Source organism: Lycium ferocissimum, chromosome 10 (genome assembly GCF_029784015.1).
Source record: "Lycium ferocissimum isolate CSIRO_LF1 chromosome 10, AGI_CSIRO_Lferr_CH_V1, whole genome shotgun sequence".
NCBI classification, from domain to species: domain Eukaryota; kingdom Viridiplantae; phylum Streptophyta; class Magnoliopsida; order Solanales; family Solanaceae; genus Lycium; species Lycium ferocissimum.
The window spans coordinates 66,485,989-66,500,632 of record NC_081351.1 but is presented as its reverse complement, the minus strand read 5'-3'; positions in this window follow the sequence as shown (position 1 = coordinate 66,500,632).

The window sequence follows — 14,644 nt, the reverse complement described above, 5'->3', positions numbered from 1 at the left end:
AAGAATAATATCAAAATCTGCCCAAGTGTTATACCCTATCCAAGTCTGAAGATAGGATCAGTACACTCGATCCACTACTACGGAATCCCCAACAGGAATAGAAAAACTAACAGAATTGGTTCACCCGATCCACTACTACTAAATCCCCAATAGGAGTAGAAAACTAACAGGGAAACTAAGCGACTCACATATCACATCCAAACCGGAAGCAAAATAAGTAGACTTATAGGGATATTTATATCCTGGATGAACTAGTACCTTGGCCAACCGATGACAAATTGAGGTAGTATTTGGAATGACCTTATTCGACGACTCTACCTCTGGTTTACTTGGGAAGGCATAGTAATTCCATGACCACCCTCGGCCTGAGAACCTCCACGACTACCGTTACCTGTCTGAGCACCACCTCTACTACCCTGTGCACTGTCTCTAATTGGCTGTGCCATAGCTCTTGATGCTGAATCCCGAGAACCGGAGTGTGGGCCACTCTACTTAAGTTTGGGGAAGTCCTTCACGAAATACCCTAAGTGTCCACACTTATAACACCCACAGTGAGTCATAGGATACTAAGACGAACTGGAATAACCTGAATAACCACTTTGACCTCCAGGTCGGGAATAAGAGCCATGGGAACCATGTCCCAAACTATGAGCAACACGGCCTGAAGAACCACTCGTTGAAGTCTGAATCACTGCCTGAACCAGCCTCCTGAACTGGGGACAGAAACCTTTACCATGATGGCTTCTACCTCCAGATGAGGTGCTAAAAATAAGACAGGTAATAAGCATAGAAGCAATAAATAAGGAACCTCATATCCTAATCACAAACACAATTCAATCTATGCTATCAGCTAATGCCCAAAGCATGGCATCTAGGCCTGATAGTAATGGAAATTATGCAAATACCCTTATAATGGCACCGGTACCTGATACAAGTGCTCCATCACTGCCTAAAAAGTACCTCATAAAGCTTCCACGTGTGTCGCTATGAGTCGAAAGGGATAAGACAATCCCCTAACAAACTTTCTGATCCTCTTAGTCTCATCAGGTTGAACAGTCAAAGCATGGGGAGATAAGGAGTGAAACATCATCTCGTACTCGATCACAGACATCCCACGCTGCTCCAACTCGTCAAACTGCTCCAGGCTCTCATCCCTCAAGCTACGGGGAACCCACTTCTCCTAAAACACGTGAGAAAAATCAGTCCAAGTAAGTAGAGGTGACCCAACTGGTCTAATCTCAACAAAAACCCTCCACCACTGCTTCACGAATCTATCCGCAATGATTGTATATAGAATGGGGATATGTAGTAGTTATGCCAAGACATTTAGATCATGGAACTCCCATTACCCAGAAACAGAAGAAACGAAAGTGATAAGAAGGACAATGGTGAAGATTACCCAAAAGAGTTAAACTAAGTTTCCACGACTCTAACTTATTAAACTCTAATGGCAGCGAAACTACCGCTCAGAAGACACCAGCATCACCGTTAGTAAGGGAGTGAACAACAACAATACTACTAATCAGGACTCAAGGAAAGGTCCAATAAAAGGAAAGACCATGGAATCATGAAGATAATATCAGGACTATTTCTATAATAGAAAGTCAAGCTGCAATGAATATCTAAAAAAAAATATTGGATAACATAGGTAGTCTCTATATGACCCCCTCCCCACCCCCATTAAACATATGGCACAAACGCCTAAAAATATATTGTGAGCATGAGTGCTAACCCTTAACAAAGGACGAGAATGATTAAGAAGATTGTCGAACATTAGATCCAGCGAATTTGTTCCATTTACAACTAACTTCTGAAGGTCGTGTAACAGTTCAGCTGAATGTACTAACCAGATACTTAGTGGAAATATAATGAGCCTATGTGAATTAGACCTGAAAGGTAAATAAGATAACCGTCAACCTCTTATAGGAGTTCTCCTACAACAACGATTACCTTTCCAATAGTGAGATAGCCCTGTACTAGGCAATACTTGGATTTATGGGGAGATATACCCACCAAATTTAAGTTCTACGAGTGTAGTTTCCAAGGCATTAAACCATACACTGATACGATGTCGAAGTAGAGAGATATTCGCATTTTAGCGAGAATGTGCAGGTAGCCCCTTTGGGACCCGCTTGAGGCGGTGAAAATTTATTTTAAGTATAAAAATCGGTAGAAGCATTGTAGACCTTATTTTCTTGCCACTTCAATTCCAAAACCCTTCTAAGCTCTCTCCTAAAGTTGCTACATGATCTAAGGGAAAAATCCCAAGTAAACAACGTGATTTTGGTGCCGGGAATCTCGTAGAGCAACTAAGATCCATGTTCTTCTTGTTGTGGTGAAGTTGTGGACTGCTCTAGCTCATGTTGGAGGTTGATTTGGGTGGTTTAAGGTATTATTTTGCTTCCTTCTCATGTGTATAAGCTTTTAGAATTTGTAACTAACTTGTAGAGTTGGAAAATCCGAAAAAGGAAGCTCGGAAGTTATGCTGTTGTGGTCGTTGGTTGATGGACTGGTTTGTTAGTATTTTTATGATGTTTTGGGCTAGAAATTGATAGGATAACTTAGGTATATTGTTGTTACTATTATAAACATGTTCATGAAGATAGAAAAGGGTTTAAACTATAGTTCGTTGAATTGTAAACCGAGCTTGCCGCTCGTGTGAGTGTTGAGTTGTTTAGAAAGCTTGTTAAAAGTATTATTGTTGTGTGGGCTGTTTTCTATTTGTCTTGAACATGAGGGAAGTTAAGAAAACAAGGGAGGTGCTGCCCTATTTTTTATAGAATAAAGTGAATCCTTCAAATACGATAGTTATAACACTCGCATCGTGATGCATTTTTACGTGGTTTGCGGTTAAGCTTAGCTTCTGGTTGGGTAGGACATTACAAGTTATGTAAGGCTTACGCTTTGCTTCTTATGCACGAATCCGAATGAAACGTAACATGTTTGAATGATTCTTCAAAGTTACCCTACTCTTAGAAGTTAGAAATTGCTTACGTTCTCTCACTCTATTGAAATGTATATGATCATGGTCAGGTCTTGATTCTGGGCTTCTCATATAAGGCATATGGTGATGGTATTTCCTGCTTCTTATGATATTATGTATTGACGAATTAGCTCAAATAACGTATTCGAAGGTTATCGACTTTACGTCACTCCGAAAGGCTTAGGCTGTCATTCCATGAATCTATCATGCATTATATATATATATATATATCTATTTTTCTACCTAGCCGCGCAATATTTGGCCGGGTACGACACCTATTGTGCACACCACTAATGTTGGTTACGTGATGATGATGTTAGCCCCAAAGAGCGGCTTGATGATGATGATGCAGCCCCATAGTGTGGTTTATATATATATGTATATGTTTTTAAATGAGTTACAGTTTGTCTCTCCTCATGTGTATTTACATTACTGGTTTTACGTATGTTTCCTGCCTTACATACTTGATACATTATTCGTACTGACGTCTTTTTTATTTGTGGACGCTGCATTTCGTGCTGCAGGTCGAGATAGATAGGTTCGCGGACTATCCAGTAGGCTGTCTTGATCGGTAGTTGGTTGGCGAGATCCAATCTTCCGGACTTGCCTAATCATATTGGTATGCATATGTACAGGTGGTTTTTTTGTATGTTGGGGCCCTATCCCGACTCATGACATTTTTTATGTATTCTTAGAGGCTCATAGACAGTCGTCCTGTGTACAGTTTTGTGTATAGCCTTGCCTGCTCATATGATGATGCATATAGTCTATCATGGAGGTCTTGTCGGCCCGTATATATATGTTCATATTGTTATGTAGCACTTTTGGGCTATTTATGTTGAGTTGTCATTCACGAAATATAGTTCATGTTGGTCTAGTTAGCCCTTATAATGTTAAGATAATTAAAGGATATGTAAGTTGGTGCTTGGCAAGTAAGGCCCGGGTGCCAATCTTGGCCCTCCGGTTTGAGTCGTGGCAATAATGACCCAAATAGCATCAAATTTCCCCAAAGTCCGTGGCAATCCTACCACAAAGTCCATAGAAATCCGCTCATTTTCACTCGGGAATAGGCATCCTCTGAGTAATTCCACCTGGCTTTTGGTGCTCTTACTTCACTTGCTGACAATTCAAATACCTAGCCAAAAATTCTGCTATGACCCTCTTCATACTGCACCAACAATAATGTTGCTTCAAATCTCGATACATCTTTGTCACTCCCGGATGAATAGAATACCTCGAACTGTGAGTCTCCTCCATGATCAATCTGGTTAGATCACCCACCCAGGGGAACACATTTATAACCCTTGATCCTCAAAACTCCCTCATCTTCAAGAATTGCCTCCCTTGATTTTCCTTTCAACACCTTATCTCGAATTTTGCACAACTTTGCATCATCAAACTGCTGGGCTCTAATCTGCTCCAATAAGGAAGACCGTGCCTCCACACAAGCCAGAACCTTGCCAGGTTCCAAAATATCAAGTCTAACCATGCTATTAGCCAAAGCTTGAACATCCATAGCCAAAGGTTGCTCCCCTACCTGCAACAATGCTAGGCTACCCATACTTACCGCCTCTTGACTCAAGGCATCCGCCGCTACATTAGCCTTGCCCAGATGATGAAGAATAGTCATGTCATAATCCTTGAGCATCTCTAACCACCTCCGTTGCCTCAAATTGAGATCCCTCTGATTGAAAATGTGCTGGAGACTCCGATGATCATTAAATGCCTAACAATTCACACCATACAAGTAATGCCTCCAAATCTTCAATGCAACTACCACCGCCGCTAGCTCCAAGTCATGAGTGGGGTAGTTCTTCTCATTCACCTTCAACTGCCTTGAGCATAAGCTACCACTTTCCCTTTCTGCATCAAAACACAACCGAGGCCAATCCGTGAAGCATCATAATAGACAATAAATCCCTCTCTCTACATAGGAAGAGTCTGAATCGGAGATGTAGTCAATAAAGTCTTGAGCTTTTGAAAGCTCGCCTCACACTCATCCAACCACTGAAAGGGTACATTCGTCTAACTCAATCTGGTCAAAGGAGATACAATAGATGAAATCCTCTACAAAATACCAATAGTAGCTAGCGAGGCCGACAAAACTCTGAATCTCGATCACTGAAGTAAGCCTGACCCAATCATGAACTGCCTCAATCTTCTTAGGATCCACCATAATACCATCTTTAGTCACTACATGACCCAAGAATACCGCAGAGTCGAGCCAAAACTCGCACTTCAAAAACTTAGCGTATAATTGCTTCTCCTTAAGAGTTCAAAGCACGATCCTTAAATGTTGTCCCGTGCTCTACTGTACTATCAGAGTGTATCAAGATATCATCGATAAAGACGATTATGAAAAAATCCAAGTACTGTCTGAAAACATCGTTCATCGAATCCATGAAAGCTGCTCGGGCATTAGTCAACTCGAAAGATATCACCAGAAACTCATAGTGGCCATAACGGGTCCTGAAAGCTGTCTTAGGGATATCCTCGGCCCTAATCTTCAACTGGTGATAACCGAACCTCAAATCGATCTTAGAAAAGACCGATGCACCCTGAAGCTGATCAAACAAAGCATCAATCCGAGGAATGGGATATTTGTTCTTGATGGTAACCTTGTTCAACTATTGGTAGTCTATACAAATGCGCATAGACCCATCATTCTTCTTTACAAATAACACCGGAGCACCCCAAGGGGAGACACTAGGTCTAATGAACCCCTTACTCAACATTTCTTGAAACTGTTCTTTCAATTCCTTCAACTCCGCTGCTGCCATATGATATGATGTAATAGAAATAGTCTTGGTGCCCTGCTCTAAATCAATACAGAATTAATATCGCGATCCGGTGGAACACCTGGTAAATCTGTCGAAAACACCTCAGGAAACTCCCTCACTATAGGTACCAACTCAAGTGGAGGAGTATCGACACTCCTATCCTATATATAGGGCAAATAAGCTAAACACCCTTTCTCTACCATCTGCTGAGCCTTAAGGAACGATATCACTTCTTTCTACGCATGTCTAGTAGCACACTTTCACTCCAACCTAGGGACTCTCGGCATAGCTAAGGTAACCGTTTTGGCATGGTAGTCCAAGATCGCATGATAAGGAGACAACCAATTCACACCTAGCCATGTCTAGAATCATCAAATTAGTTCAAGTCTCATACCCTATCAAAATAATAACACAAGATCGATACACCACTACAAAATCCCAACAGGAGTATACACACGAACTGGGAAATTAAGTGACTCGGATATAATACCCAAACCCGGAGCAAAGTAGGTAAACATATAAGAGTATGTAGAGGCTGGATCAAATAATGCTATAGTCGATCGATGACAAATCAAAATAGTACCTATTATGACAGCATTAGAAGCCTCTGTGTCTGGTCTACCTAGAAATGCATAGCACCGAGCATGACCACCCTCGGCCTGAGAACCTCCTCTACCAGAATAGGAACCACCTCTGCCACTCTGTGTACCACCTCTAGCTGGCTGTGCCACTGACCTAGGTAAAGCAATCTGAGAACCTGAGTGTGGGCCACCTGTCTATATTTGATGCACTCCCTGGCAAAATGCCCTAAATCACCACACTCAAAACATCCCCGGCGTGTCATAGGCTTTCGAGAAGAACCCGAATATCCAGAATGACCACCTTAACCTCCAGATTGGGAATAAGTACCCTGAGAATCGCGTCCCAAACCGTGAGCGCTATGACCCGAGGAACCACCTATCAAAGTCTAAATAGCTGCCTAAACTAGTCGACTGAACTGAGGACGATAACCCCTACCCTGGTAACTCCTACCTCCAGATGAGGTACCTACATAAGTGCCATACATAGAGGGCTTTTAAATAGTCTAGACCCAAACTCCTAATGCCTAATAGACTCAATACTCCTAGAGGAATCTACCACTACCTAAAAGGTACCTCCTGAAGCTACCACATGTGTCGGTGCGAGACGAAGAGGATAAGACAGTCCCCTAACAAACTTTCTGACCCTCTCAGTCTCATCTGGTAGAACGATCGAAGCATGGGGAGAAAAGGATTGAAACATCATGTTGTACTCACTCACAAACATCCCACGCTGCTCCAACTTGTCAACTGGTGATAACCGAAAATCAAATCGATCTTGGAGAAGATCGATGAGCCCTAAAGCTGATCAAACAAATCATCAATCCGAGGAATGGGATAATTGTTCTTAACAGTAACCTTGTTCAACTGCTTGTAATCAATACACATGCCCATACTGGTATCCTTCTTCTTCACAAACAATACCAGAGCACCCCACAGGAAAAACACTAGGTCTAATGAGCCCCTCACTCAACATGTCTTGCAACTGTTCTTTCAACTTCTTCAACTCCGTTGGTGCCATCCGATATGGCGAAATAGAAATGGGCTTGGTGCCCGACTCTAAGCCAATACAAAAATCAATATCTCGATCCGGTGGAATACCTAGTAAATCTATCACAAACACTTCGGGAAGCTCTTTCACTACTAGTACCGACTCAAGGGGAGGAGTATCAGCACTAGTATCCCGAACATAGGCCAAATACGCTAAGCACCCCTTCTCAACCATCCGAAGAGCCTTAAGGAATGATATCACTTTCTTTGGCGCATAACTAGTAGCACCATTCCATTCCAACCTAGGAATTCCTAGCTTAGCTGACATAACCGTCTTGGCATGATAATCTAAGATCGCATGATAAGGAGACAACCAATTCATACCAAGAATAATATCAAAATCTACCTTGTCTAGAGTCATCAAATTAGTCCAAGTGTCATACACCATCAAAGTTAGGAGACAGGATTGGTACACCCGATCCACCACTACGGAATCTCCAACAGGAGCAAAAACACTAACAGGGAAATGAAGCAACTCACACATCATATCCAAACCCGTAGCAAAATAAGTAGACATATAGGAATATTTAGAGCCTGGATCAAAGAGTATCATGGCCGACTGGCAACAATCTGAGATAGTACCTGTAATGACCACATTTGACGCCTCTACCTCTGGTCTACCTAGGAACGTATAGCAACGACACTACCACCCTCGGCCTGAGAACCTCCACGACCACCACATCGGCCTATCTGAGCACCACCTTTACCAAAAGAACCACTTCTACCACCCTGTGCACAGCCTCTAATCGGCTGTGCCATAACTTTAGATGATGAATCATGAGACCTGAAGTATGGGCCACTCTACCTAAGTCTGAGGCAGTCCCTTACGAAATGCCCTAAATGTCCATACTTATAAAACCCGCAGTGAGTCATAGGTTGCTCAGACTAACTGGAATAACCTGAATGACCACCTTGAGATCCGAGTCGAGAATGAGAGATCTGGGAACCATGTCCTGAACTATGAGCAACACAGCCTAAACAACCACTCGTAGAATTCCGAATCGTTGCTTGAACCGGCCTGCTGAATGGGACAAAAACCCCTACCATGAAGGCCCTTACCTCCAGATGTGTTGCTAACAATGAGACAGATAATAAGCATAGAAGCAATAAATAAGGAACCTCATATCCCAATCATAGACACAAATCAATCTATGCTATCATCTAATGCCCAAAACATGGCATTCAGACCAAATCGTACAATGAAAGTTATGCAAATACCCTTATCATAGCACCGATACTCGATACAAGTGCTCATCACCTCACAAACATCAGGAGCCCCTTTTCTTACTCTATTATCCCCTCTTATTAGTCCAATTTAAACCAACCATGACACTTAAGTTAGGGTTCATAGTCTCAACATGCCTGGAATAGCATCCCGACAGTCACAGCAAAGCCTTTCCCTTTTGTAGAGCCTCCAAACAATCCCAATTTATTCAAACACAGATTATATACGTAAGAATACGAGTCAATCGATAGCCATATTGCCATATAAAATATTTGAGTCTAGAAAGTTAACCCCAAAACTCTGTTCCAAACACCAAAGGTCAAAACCGTAATTTCATTATAAAATTAGGTTCAATAGGGTCAAATTATTATTCTATGAGGTCATACGAATCAAATGATACCCATATTGGTATACTATAGTTCCGACCCCAAAAAGTCACCAAAAATAGGATTTCGATCCACAAAGGGCATAATATGAAATTCGATCCATAAATAGTTTACCCATGATTTATAGAGTCTATATCCCCAAAATGAACCAAATCCATCAACAATTTCATGCTCAATTGAAGAAATTCTTATTTCAAGCCTAGGGTTCATAAACCCCCCAAATTTTCGATCCTAATCATGATCTCTAGCATGAAAACCCTTAAAAATCCATGATATAATCGTAAAAGGAAGGTTAGAATCTTAGCCAACAGATGAATCTTAAAGAACCCCTCAAAACCTCCCAAAGCCGAAGTCTAGAGCTCAAAATATGAAAACGGGAAATAAAACTTGAATGGGTACTCAACAGCCTCGTCTACCGACCCTAACGAAAACTAAAGACCAGGGTTGACTTTGATATTGAGTTATTTTTGGAGGATTTTAATGGTTTAAAGTGAAAGAAAACATAATATAAAGGTCGTAGTTTGATATGTTGATGTTATTGGTTTATGGGCTGATTTTCAAAGCAAGTCTTGGACGGATTTGTTTATGCTTGTCATGTAGTATCTTGATTATGTTATTGTTGATGTTGTTATTGATGTTTGGGAGTTATTTTGGAATTGGTTGGAGTAGATAATATAGGGGAAATGCTTTCCGAATTCCGTTAACTTATTAACTAGCTAAGTTTGAGTGTGAAAATGGCTTGATTGTTGTATGAATCATCTTGCATGTATATTTGCAGCCTCGGAAGGTAGACTTTGAGTGGCTAAGTAAGTAGCAAGGTATGTTAAGGTTGTTCCTTCTTTTCTTGGCATGATTCCGTATATAGTAAGAGCGTAACAAACCTTGTGACTAGAGATTTGTTAAGTAGAGCTTGTCATATTCTTGCATAGCTTCCGAGTGTTACGTTATTTCTTCTGAGGTGCCATATCCCCTCCCTATGTCCTTGAGTTTATAGAGAAACAGAAGTGACATGTTACGAAGACGTATTTTTCAAAGATATGCATGATATTCAGCATGATATATATATATATATATATTTCCTTTAGCCTGGCCACTTGGTCAGTGAGACAAATATGCCTGGCCTACGGGTCAGTGAGACAGATTTTCCTGGCCTTATGGTCAGTGAGATTTTATAAAGTAAGAGCTTAACGAACTTCTTAAAGCGAGATTATAGACTAGAACTTGTCTTAGAGGCTTATAGCCTCACTAGTGTTGTGTTGTGTTTCCAAAAGACTCTTATCAGCTTCTTGTGCTTATGATCCTTGAGAAAGATATAAAGAGACATGTTGTCGTCTTCACGTATCTCAGTTTATAATTGACATTTTTCGAATCAGAAACGACTAGCAAAAGAACTTTTTTTTCAAAAGAATTCCATTTCCATTTCTTTAGAATTATATTGCCATTGTTAGGAGTATTTTCAGTGTTAGCTCTCGTGATTGTGTAATGGAATTATGATAGTTTGGTAAATATGTTGTTGATAGTATGTTGGGTTGTTATAAAAAAGCGGCACCGAGCCATCTATTGTCGCGTAGAGATGCACCGAGCATCCGACGACCGGTAGAGATTGCACCGATCCATATATGTCCACGTAGAGATGCACCAAGCCTCCAACGGCTAGGTAGAGATTGCACTGAGCCATCTATGGCCGGGTAGAGATGCATCGAGCTAGGCATGGACATTTAGTTTGCACCGAACCTCAAATATAGCCGGGTAGACTCGATAGTACAGTTTTCTTATAGGTTGGGTAGAGGCAGATAGATGTACTTCTCAGGTTTCCCTAATCCTTATTTATTTTAGCAGATTTATGTATTTCAGATTCAGTTTCACTTATCTATTTCCTTACATACTTGGTACATTATTTCGTACTGGCGACCCTTTTGTCGAGGGGCGCTGCATGTACAGATAGACAGACTGACATACCTCCTCAGTAGACAGGACTTGATATCAGCTGATTGGTGAGCTCTTCCCTGTTCGGAGTTGCCAAGTCTATGTGGAGTCTTCCTTTTGTGTTTATAGAAATGACAGGTGAGCTGGGGCCCTGTCCTGTCCATGACTCAATTATGCTTCTCTAGAGGCTTGTAGATGAGTTCGGTATATAGTGTGCAGTGTAGCCTTGCCGAGTTGTATATACCTATTTCGGTATTATTGGTTTTTTACGATCATAGCAGCCTCGTCGTCTTGCTCATATATATATATATATATATATATATATATATATATATATATATATATATATATATATATATATATATATATGTTTTTTGTGTGTGTGCCTTCGGTGCGAGATAGTCGTTGTTTATGTTTATCCATTGTGGCCTTGTCGGCCGGTTAGTATTGTCTATGTGCAGTAGGCCCCATCGACCTAAGTTGAGGTTATCGCTCCAAAGTTACAGGTATAAAGTGGTTCGCTCGGGCCGAGTGTGGCGCCGGGTGCCGGTTATGCCTCCCAGATTTGAGACATGACAAACTTGGTATCGCAGCAAATTCGTTTTCTAAGGTTGTCTACGAGCCGTGTCCGCAGAGTCTTGCTTGTGGGTGTGAAGCGCGCCATACTTATAAACAGGAGGCTACAGGGCATTTAAGATGGTTGTCCTTCTTTGTATCTTAGATCGTGCTATAGTACTGAGTCATAGGGTGTAAATCTTCAACACTGACCTTTGTTGTTTTATAGTTTGACGACGACTCCTTCAGAAAGGACTATGGGTGATTCGAGGATTGCAATGATGACGGGGGAAAAGAAAAGGAGTAATATTAAAGAGGAATCTAGAGTGGAATTTGTGGTTAGACAATGGGTTAAAATTGTGAATATGTTGATAGTACGGTGGAAAAAGATATGTTGTGGTAATAAGGCAAAAGTATGATTAATCAGGAAGGGCATGTGTGGGGAACATAGTTCGATGAAGAGACTATACCTACAAAATTACGAATGATGGGTATTAAGAGGAATCAGTAATATATGAATGACTTCTAAGTAAGAGAAGACAAGACAAGAAAAGGGGATGAGCAATGACATCAGGAACAATTATTATGGTAATATTGTTTTTACACCCTTGGTGGTGGTATTGATATATTATATGCAATTCTGTTACGATAAATTTTGAAGTATTTTGATGAGACTTAAAAAGAAGAGAGTTCGATGGGATTATCAGTTAGGTAATAGCAAAGGAATGCGGATATACTGTGAATGGTTGTCAACCTTAGAAGTGTTTTATTAATGAGACATCAATATGATTAGATGGGAGTTGTATTTCCCCTCGACGTAAGACGTGGAAAGGATACATATGTGTTTAAATATGATCTTTGAGTGTAAATATGCAAATGATTTACGAGCAGAAAGAGGTGAAGTAGGAATTACAGAAACGGAAAAGAGTATCAGTTATGAGGATGATGATGTTGAATGTCTAAAGGGGATAAGATACGGAATATAAGATTCTCCAAGGATAGTTATTGTTTGAATGTTTAAAAAGGGATATGATTGGTTAGATAAGGTAAAAGAGCGATGTATATCGCTAAATGAGCTAGATATTGACGAGGGCCTCCTTAGTATATAAAGTATATTGGCAAGGGTGTTATAAATAAATTTGAGATTAACGTATCCGCATTTGTTATCACTCCTAGAGGAGGTTCAGACTAAGTTATAGCTTTCAGGTGCGTATATGTTGTTAGTTACTGTCATTGGTCGTGTGGGGCCATTGTTGTTACTGATTGCTATAGCCCTGGGTGGCATTGTGCTGTTAGTTTGCTGCATGACAGGCTAGTAGTATTATAGTTACAGAGGAAGCTCAGCCGAAATTTCCATAAGATCTCTGAGAGTTTAACATTCGAGGACGAATGTTTCTAAAGGGGGGGGGGGAATGTTACACCTCAAAAATTTTCGCGTTGTTTGTATTGTCAGTAAACTAACGTAAGATCGGAGAGGTCATGAAACCCTTATAAGGTTAAGGAATATATTTAACAAGTGCTAAGTAAGTGTCTAAAGGTTTCGGGATCAAGCGAATCGAAGAAATTAAGTTTGTCAAATTTTTTGAAAACTTGGCAGAATTTCGGACTGAATTTTTTGTTCAACTTGAGGGAGGTGTATATCCTAGAATATGAGGAGTTATGGAACTCATAACCTATGTAAATTAAAGTTCATTGAGTCTAGTTTCCAATGCAACAAACTGTTTGCCGATACGACATTACAAAGAGAAAGTTATGGGCTTTTCAAGAAGGGTTGCCATATGGCTTCTCCGCGGGACCCATTTGGAAAGTCGGTGGAACCGACTTTCAAAGGGTATAAATACGCCATTATCCCCTTTAATTTACACTTCATATGAGTTCTAGAAACATCCATATACTTCTCCTAAACAATTATAGCCCCTTAGATCAAGAATTCAACGAGATTACACTAAATTAGTTCATGAAAAGTGATTGTTCTTGCTTCTACTTGATGTTGTGGTGAGTTTGGTCTTGAAGAAAGTTGGTGTGGCTAAAGTTCTTCAAGTATAAGGTATGTTCTTCATCTTGACTTTGATATTGAGTTATTTTTGGAGGATTTTAATGGTTTAAAGTGAAGGAAAACATAGTATAAAGGTCATAGTTTGATATGTTGATATTATTGGTTTATGGGCCGATTTTCGAAGGAAGTCTTGGACGGATTTATATATGTTTGTCATGTAGTATCTTGATTATGATATTGTTGATGTTGTTATTCATGTTTGGGAGCTATTTTGGAATTGGTTGGAGTAGATAATATAGGGGAAATGCTTTCTGAATTCCATTAACTTATTAACTAGCTAAGTTTGAGTGTGAAAACGGCCAGATTGTTGGATGACTAATCTTGGATCTAGATTTGCAGGCTCGCAAGGTAGACTTTGAGTGGCTAAGTAAGTAGCAAGGTATGTTAAGGCTGTTCCATCTTTTCTTGGCATGATTCCGTATATAGTATGAGCGTAACGAACCTTGTGACTAGAGATTTGTTAAGTAGAGCTTGTCATATTCTTGCATAGCTTCCGAGTGTTATGTTATTTCTTCTGAGGTGCCATATCCCCTCCCTATGTCCTTGAGTTTATAGAGAAACAGAAGAGACATGTTACAGTATCTGTATTTTTCAACATATGCATGATATTCAGCATGATATATATGCATATATTTCCTTTAGCCTGGCCACTTGGTCAGTGAGACAGATATGCCTGGCCTACGGGTCGCCGAGACGGTTTGCCTGGCCTTATGGTCAGTGAGATTTTATAAAGTAAGAGCTTAACGAACTTCTTAAAGCGAGATTATCGACTAGAGCTTGTCTTAGAGGCTTATAGCCTCACTAGTGTTGTGTTGTATTTTCGAAAGACTCTTATCAGCTTCTTGTGTTCATGATCCTAGAGAAAGTTATAAAGAGACATGTTGTCATCTTCACGTATCTCAGTTTATACTTGACATGTTTCAAATCAGAAACGACTAGAAAAAGAACTTGTTTTTCAAAAAGAATTCCACTTCCATTTCTTTAGAATTATATTGCCCTTGTCAGGAGTATTTTCAGTGTTAGCGCTCGTTATTGTGTAATGGAAGTATGATAGTTTGGTAAAGATGTTATTGATGGTATGTTGGGTTGTTATAAAAGAACGCTA